A 7,867-nucleotide genomic window follows, 5' to 3' on the forward strand; every position below is an offset into this window, starting at 1 on the left:
TATCGTCGTGATTTTCATTTCCATTTCCCTAATGGTAACTAGTGTTAGTCACCTTTTCTTTTCATTTCTTTTTGTCAGTTATTTGGTTATCATTGGTAGAAATTGTGCACCCACGTGTCTTGACAGATGTTATTAAATCTTGTGGTAGGGTTGGATCTTCTGCCTAGCCATGGAGGGGAGCTTTATGTGGTTGGTGGCAAGATCAATATTCCTAAGTTGCCCAGGACATAGGGTAAGACCAAACCAACAGGAATATAAGAATGTGCTGGTTAAGCACCAGAGCCCAAGAAATAGTTTCTAGAGTCGTAGTAGTCCAGTCCTACATGCATTTATGTAATATATCTTACCCATTCTATTTCTCTGGGAAACCTTTGCCTGATAGAAACACAAAGCAACCGCTCTGTCCCAATGGACTACTGTTATTACTGGCATAGAGACTGTAGGAAGCAGCCTGTGGGGAGGAATGGAAATCTATTCTCTGGAAAGCAGTTCAATCACAGTTGGTCACGGCACCTTTTGTTTCTTCCCCTGACAGATCATCCTCTGCCTTTTCCTCCACACCTTACCCTCCAAACCCTTGACAGGAGCTTGTGCTTTCCAGGAGATAGTGTTAAGTGAGAAGCCCAAGGTCAAGTGCACAGAGTCTTAGAGATGAAGCTAATCAGTACAGCGGGCAGTGTGCGGTGGGGCATCTCTTCAGGGACTGTCGTGGTGCCGAAGGTGGAAGAGTGTGTGCGTGACAGCCCCATGACAAATGCCATGGTTCAGAAGCTAGGAGACCTCACTGTACAAACCTGTCTTCATCTCCAGCTTCTACCTTTCCTAGGATGGACTAAGGGAAATGTCCTTGATCTGATAGGCAGGTATTTTCACTTGAAAAAATACTTCAAAGCCATCAGTCTATAAGTGCATTCAAAATATAGAGAGGGATTTCAGATCTCCTCAAGGCAGATTATTTAATAGGACGGATTCTTTAGGAGGCAGAGGATGACCACTGTTCTTATACTGCTGTTGTTCAAAGACCTTAGTAATAACTAAATACCTTCTTGAAGAATGGAATTCTTGATGTTGATCACTGAGGTGTCTGCTTTGTCTTCATTTATTGATGATGGAATCTAAGTTGGGACACGAACTGCCAAGGTTATTGACTATAAGTGCTGCTTTAATTTTGACAGGAGAACAGGGAACAGAATCCAAGCTAGTCCCGTGGGGTTGCTGCTCAGGTTATGTTTCTGAGCATCCTTACTTTTTGAACCTGCCTTCCATGGCTGTGTCACAGGAAGCTTGACTGCTACAGGTTGGTTCCGACACTAGGGTGACGTCTGTCTTTTCCACCCTCATTCAGCCTCTTAAACGCATTAAAGTCTTGCAAGCGAGAGTTTTGAAGGTATGATTATCTGCGCGCAGCATTCACTACTAAGAAAAGACTCATGGACATGTATTCTCCCGCACTTTAAGAACTAACCCTTATCTTTATCTCTCTCTTACTGGAAGGAGGGAATTTTAGACTAGCCTTTTCCAAACTTGGGTTTGTGAAGATGTGGGCTATGTAGTTTAGGATGCTGAAGCCTGTTAGGAGAGTAATCAGAGAAGGCACACGGGCCAAGGGCCGAGCAAGACACTCCATAACCTTTTCCTAGCTTCAAAGTCTTGCTCCAGATAGCTTCGCTTTGGCAAAGGGTGGTTTGAACTTAACTTTCGGCCTTCAAGACTTTAAAGGAAAAATTTGGGGGTAGTTTCTGATCCTCATACACTTACCTCATCAAAGTGTGTTTTCACTCTGCCTATTTGACGTCTGAGAAGCCTCACTAGGGCTCGTTTTAATACCACTGTTTGAAGAGTTATTTCCCCCGGTGAAGACACGGCAACATTCTCTAGCATGAAAATCCTGAAGGCCCTCAAGGATCTGTACAAATCTGTAGTTCTGTCTCAAAGGACACAGGTTTACTTTTCTCCCCAACCAATGTAGAATTGGCTCTTACCTGGCTTCTTAGCATGCCCACTTCACAACCTCTGTTTTCCACTTGTGGCATTTGCAGTCTAGGCTTCGGTATCCTTGAATTCTCTGCCACCTTTTAAAAAGCTCTTAAACGGTATATTGCATTCTAATAGCTTATTGGCCTGACTCATTAAGTTCTTGGCTCCTTCTTCAGAAGGGAGAAATGTGGGGAAACTAAAGTTATTGAAAGAGTCAGGTCTTTCCACTTACAAAATGAGAAAGATGCGGACTAGGCAACCTCCCAGGACACAAGACCGAATTAGTCAGCATGCTATCAGTTCCTTCTGTGACTTGAGACCTGCTCTGTGGCCTCTCCCGCTCACCTCGCACATGCTAGCTGCCTGTTGTGGGTGTTTATCTCAAGGACTGCTTTTGGAATCAGCTCCCTCAGCACAGCATAGTCCAGATGTCTTTGCAAAATTTTTCCCATAAAGGGGAGATATATATCTGTATCAGTCTATATTATTTAAACCTTGGGCTTATCATGTTAGAGGAAAGCAGGATGAACTCCCACAAATCATCCTATCTGTATTTTATAGGAGAAAGTCTGTACCCACTTATCCTTCTCCCTGACTCAGGCAGAATTCCACATGTTTGCTTCATTTCCTGGCAAGGCATAAAACTGTCCCTCACTGGAATCTTTTGTTGCAAGTGAGTCAAAATTCTCTCCATGATAAAATTTCCAAATCTCATTCTGTTCCTCACATGTGTGGTATGATCATTTTATGAGCAAAAGAAGTAAGAGCTATTATCTTTTTTAGTATTTCTTTTTATCATGTTCGGTGTGTGTGTGTGTGTGTGTGTGTGTGTGTGTGTGTGTGTGTGTGTGTGTGTATTTATTTCCATGTGAGTGGAGGTATCGTGAAGAGTCCCAAAGCATTGGATTACCTGGAGGTCTAGTTACAGGAACAACTTGTGAGACACTCTACATAGGTGCCAGTAACCAAGGTCAGGTCCTCTGGAAGAGCAGTATGGGCTTCTTAACTGAGCCATCTCTCCATCTACCCAAATTGTCTTTAATCAACAGAATTCCTTCCCTTGCAATATGCTCTATTCCTACTCTTCAGTCTTCCTGTATTTCTCTTACCCAGGCTTATTTTGTTTCATACTAAAAGGCTCTCCAAAGTAAAGCCATGCCTTAGCTCTTTGCCCCAGTCTTCCCAAATTTCAAATCTATGGCAACTTTATATGCTTATTTATTCAAGAAAAGAAAAAAATAGTACCATCAACGCATATGAATTCTTTGTTCCACCGTCTCCAATAGTTGTGCTTGTTCAGTGAATACGTATCCTCCTATGATGTCCTAAAGTAATGAGGGTCTGTCACTACGGGAGATAGTGGACTCAGTGCAATGGCTTCTGTGAGTCAGTTTGATAAATATTCATTAAATGTCCTTTGTGTTTACAAAGAAGAAAAACAAAGAGGAGCTAAAACCTTTTATATATTGATAATTTTTTAGCTTACAGGATTAATTCTCTTGCTTCTCCCTTCTGGGAAGTCTGAGAGATCCTGTTTGTTGTTTTGTTTATTTTTTTTTTCATCATCTACGTTTTCAGCCTTTGGGTGCGGATAACCAACAGCAAGTGTTTGCAGCCTGATCAGTTATGATTGAGGCTCACACTCATACAACCGCCCTTGTTAATCATCATAGATTAAGGCATATCAGAGGTCAACGTACAGGCAACAACCTGGGCTAGGTGATCTCACAGGACTCAGTGAATACAGAATTTTCTCTATGAAAACAAAAGAGGTTTGTATGAAACAAATGTTGCCTTACTATAATTCTGTTTTGATATTTCTCACATTTTGATACTTATGTAGGAGAGAAGGAAAGTGTCAAAAACTCATCTCCAGGACATGATTAAAGAGTGTGGTCACAAGAAGTACTAATTTTATTTTATGGCTGACGATAATTCTTGCTGTAGGATGGGATGGATAGATGGCAGGAACGTTGGCCATCCTACATTATATTAAAATATGCGGTGTCCATCAGTACGATCAGAGTGCTGGCATGGCACCTGATGACACATTACAAGGAGGAGGTTCCTGAAAGTCCCTAAGGGTCGTGAGGCATGACACTGAGATATTAGGGACATCTGAGACCCGCAGAACAATCACCTACTGAAGGAGAAGTGTTCGACTCTACTTACATCAGAGTGTTTCGCTAGTGACAAAAAAATGTTGGTCAGAAACACTCTGTATTTGAATGGATGAATTTAGTTTGTTTTCCTCCCTGCTATTTCTTTTGGAACATATCAACTATTTCTCCAAATATTTAATCACACACTCAAAGCCGATTGGGTACTCCCTTTGAAGCCAACTGGGTTGTGTCAGTCAGCTCTTCTGTCGCTGTGACAAACATCTGAATCAACATAAAAGAAGGAAAGATTGATTTTAGTCTGTAGGTTTGGACATTCCAGTGTATGGCTGCTTGGCCAAGTTGATATAAGCCTGTGATGAGGCAGAACAACGTTGTAAGAATGGTGGAAGAAATAGCTCACTTTATAGAGGCTAGAAAGAGGCCAAAGATGCAACACACCCCTCTTCCTCCATGTTGGTCCATCGCCTAAAGATTTCCACATATGCCTGTAACACCGTCAGATGGGATCAAGTCTTTAACACATGAGGGCTTGGGGCCATCTGAGATCCACATCACAGTATGGTACTTTAAAAAAATGATCAAATTGAATTACTAAACTGGTTAATGACTTAGACTACTTTCTTATAGATCTTAGTAATAAGAATGTGAAAAATATATAATTTTGGTTTCAAAACTTAGGCACCTTGAAAATTATTTTATATCTTGAAACCTTTGGTCAATTTATGATAGTCTTTATAAAATATGTGGCTCAAGAAAATTAATTTATTTTAATTCTACCAATGTCTCTTTGTAATGCAGCATATAGTAATTTGGTTTTATTGTAGAAAATATAGGTGTTGTTATTTATACTGTATAGTTTGTTCATGCCATAAATTTTAGAACTTTGCCATAATTTTTCTCAGGCAGAAAAACTCTGTGTTGGATAGGATGATGAATTAACTTACAAATTCCTAAAGATGCAACCAAGATAATTTTATATTTTCACATGGCCCCTTTTAAAGTACATGTACTAGGCTACCCAAGATAATCCTTAGACAAGATTGTACCCAGATGGGACATCTTTCTCTTAAATAGCAAAACCAAACCAAACCAAATCAACAAAGAAAACACCCCATAAACAAACAAACAAAAACAAAACAGCAACGGCAACAACAAAACTTGGTTGTTCTGTCAGTTTTGTTCAAAGGAACTAAAATCATTCTCCATTCGAGGATTAATGTAGAATATAAAGTTGGATGTTTGGATCTGCATTACTGTTATTTAGGGACCTGAGTAAAACCACAAAAGGAAATTTCCAAGTACCTTTCCCAACTGATACTAATTGGTTTTCATTCTCTGTGGTTCACAGAGGAAGACATTTAACATGCTAAGTTCTACCTTGAGTGTCCCATAAACTGGCATGCTTCATTTGAAGCTGTGCCTTAAAATTCTGGCTCTTTTGAACACTATCCCAGCCACTGGGAATTCTTTTTCCTTGTATCTTTTTATCAGATGCCTTTTATATCCAGAGCTATTTTGGGGACAATGCTTTCATTTATGGAGTGAGTAACTTCAGCAGGGCTACGCTTGGACTGTCACTTCCATCAAAGCCACCAGAATCAAGGTAAAGAAACGACCTGCCAGTTGCTGTCTAAACCCACTAGCTTAGTTTAATGCCAACTTTGTCATTCTATTTATTTTGGTTGGACTTCATAGACTAATCATTTAAACTCCTATGTTTCTTTGGTCCCACCTCAAATCTTTCCCATTCTCAATTTCCATCGCAGTTAAGTGGGACAGAGAAAAGCAAACACTGACAAAAAAAATCATTAATCTGGAATTAAAATGGGATATGGGCCTTGATAAAATGTTGGCCCATTTTTTTCTTAGATGACCTTAGGTTTTGAGCTTTTGTAATTTGATCAAAAGAGATGAGTGAAAATAAATAGCCAATGAAAGATAAGAACTAGGGAAAGTGAGGGAAGACAAACTAATACAGGAAGGGTGTTCAGAAAACTTGGGCTTGCCTTGAGCGGCCCTTTTGGGCCTAAGTTATTTATATCCAAAGGCAAAGTAAAGTAACTCTCAAGAGGGGATTGCCTGCAACTCTGCTGTGAGTTATTAGCAAGGACATGACGTCACATCGTTTTATCTGGGAGAGAGACAGAGAGCGTGGCAGAGGAGAGAGGTGGGAAGCTGAGTGAAATGGGTAGTGCATGTCGGGTGAAATGCAGTAAAATGTTAGCTGAGCCAGTTTTCAAACGTTGTATGAGAACAATGTCCACAAATCCAGACGAAACTGACTCCAGCTGCATGATATTGCCCAGCACTGAAAATTCTCACAAGCTTGAAACATCAGAAACTATTATTATTATTATTCTAGTCCTGCTGGCTAAAAGTCCAAAATATCAAGGTCTGTGCTTCCCTTTGCAAACTTGGGTGTGAGGGGGTGCGGATTTCCTTGCCTTGCCTCTCCCGAGATCTCGGTGCCTCCCACCAGTCCTTGATGTGCCTTACAGCTGCGTCATTCTAAGCTCTGCCTCAAGGCTTCTCTGTGTGTCTGTGTGAGTATTTTCTTTTTTTGCAATGACTTTAGTCTCTGGCTGTAACATCTACCTTGATCTTATGATGATCTCACCTCTGTCATTAATTAGTTACATCTGTAAAGATTTTATTTTCAAATACAGCTGCAGTCTCAGTTTCCAGGTGGGTCTGAACTGTAGTGAGCTCAAAAATTTGGTCTCATGCCTTTAAGATCATTTGCCTTTGAAAGAAGCTTTGGAGAGAAACACATAGATTCAATGGACACAAGGAAAGAGAGGGAGAAAGAGAGAGAGAGAGAGAGAGAGAGAGAGAGAGAGAGTGTTTTTCTTTCTCATCTGTGCAAAATAGGAAGCACATTACATATTAGTTTCAATATGCTATCAACATCCTCCCATATATGGAGTAGGGCTAAGAATGTAAATGAAACTTAGAGCCCCTGTGGTTTAGCAAGACAGAAGATCAGAAGAGATGTGTGATGGTGGGATGGGGGGCATTGTTCACATCCGGGAATGATTTCTTCTGAGACTTGTTTCCAGATTAACCGTTAAAAGCTAATCAGTTTGTGGCTTGCTTCCCAGATCTTATACCTCTCCTTGATTAAGCCTCAACTCAGAAGTTGCTTTTCAGTAGTAATAAGTGAGTTGAATGTACACAGCACTGGATGCCTCCAAAGACAGGCTCTGTGTAGTTGTGCCTCATAAAAACAAATCCTACTGTGCAGGCAAGCAAGCCTAATAGCAAATACAAAAGGAAGACTTTTCACGTTGCTCATGTTCTCCAACCAAGCATTAGGGTTGGGGTTGGAGCACATTTTGAGAGGAAGTGGGATGACAGAAGGTACCAATTGTATCTTAGTAAAGAAAAAAAATGGACAGATTTCCTGCCATTTAGGCTAAATAACAAGGCAGGAAGAAAAAAAGCTTCCTTTATGAGATGTGTCTGTTTACTAAAAATCCAACAGGAAATCAAATAAATAGGGCTCATCCTAAAGAAGGATTGGAACTAAGCCATTCTTTCTTTGCATTTACTCTTCAGCACATGAGTTAGGAGCACAGGTGATGCAAGTATATGAGCGAACATGAAGTTGTTATCCTTCATGTCTGGGCAAGACTTCAAGGGTGGCAGTGACTTGATGATGTTCTTATAAACTATGTCTCAATGTTTTCATCCAGAATTTTTATCTGACAAAGAACCATCATCAATGTTGTCACTTAAGCTTTTATCCTCTTAAAAATAAAAAAAAA

This window comes from Acomys minous (assembly GCF_964271855.1).
Source record: "Acomys minous genome assembly, chromosome: 3".
Lineage (NCBI taxonomy): Eukaryota > Metazoa > Chordata > Mammalia > Rodentia > Muridae > Acomys > Acomys minous.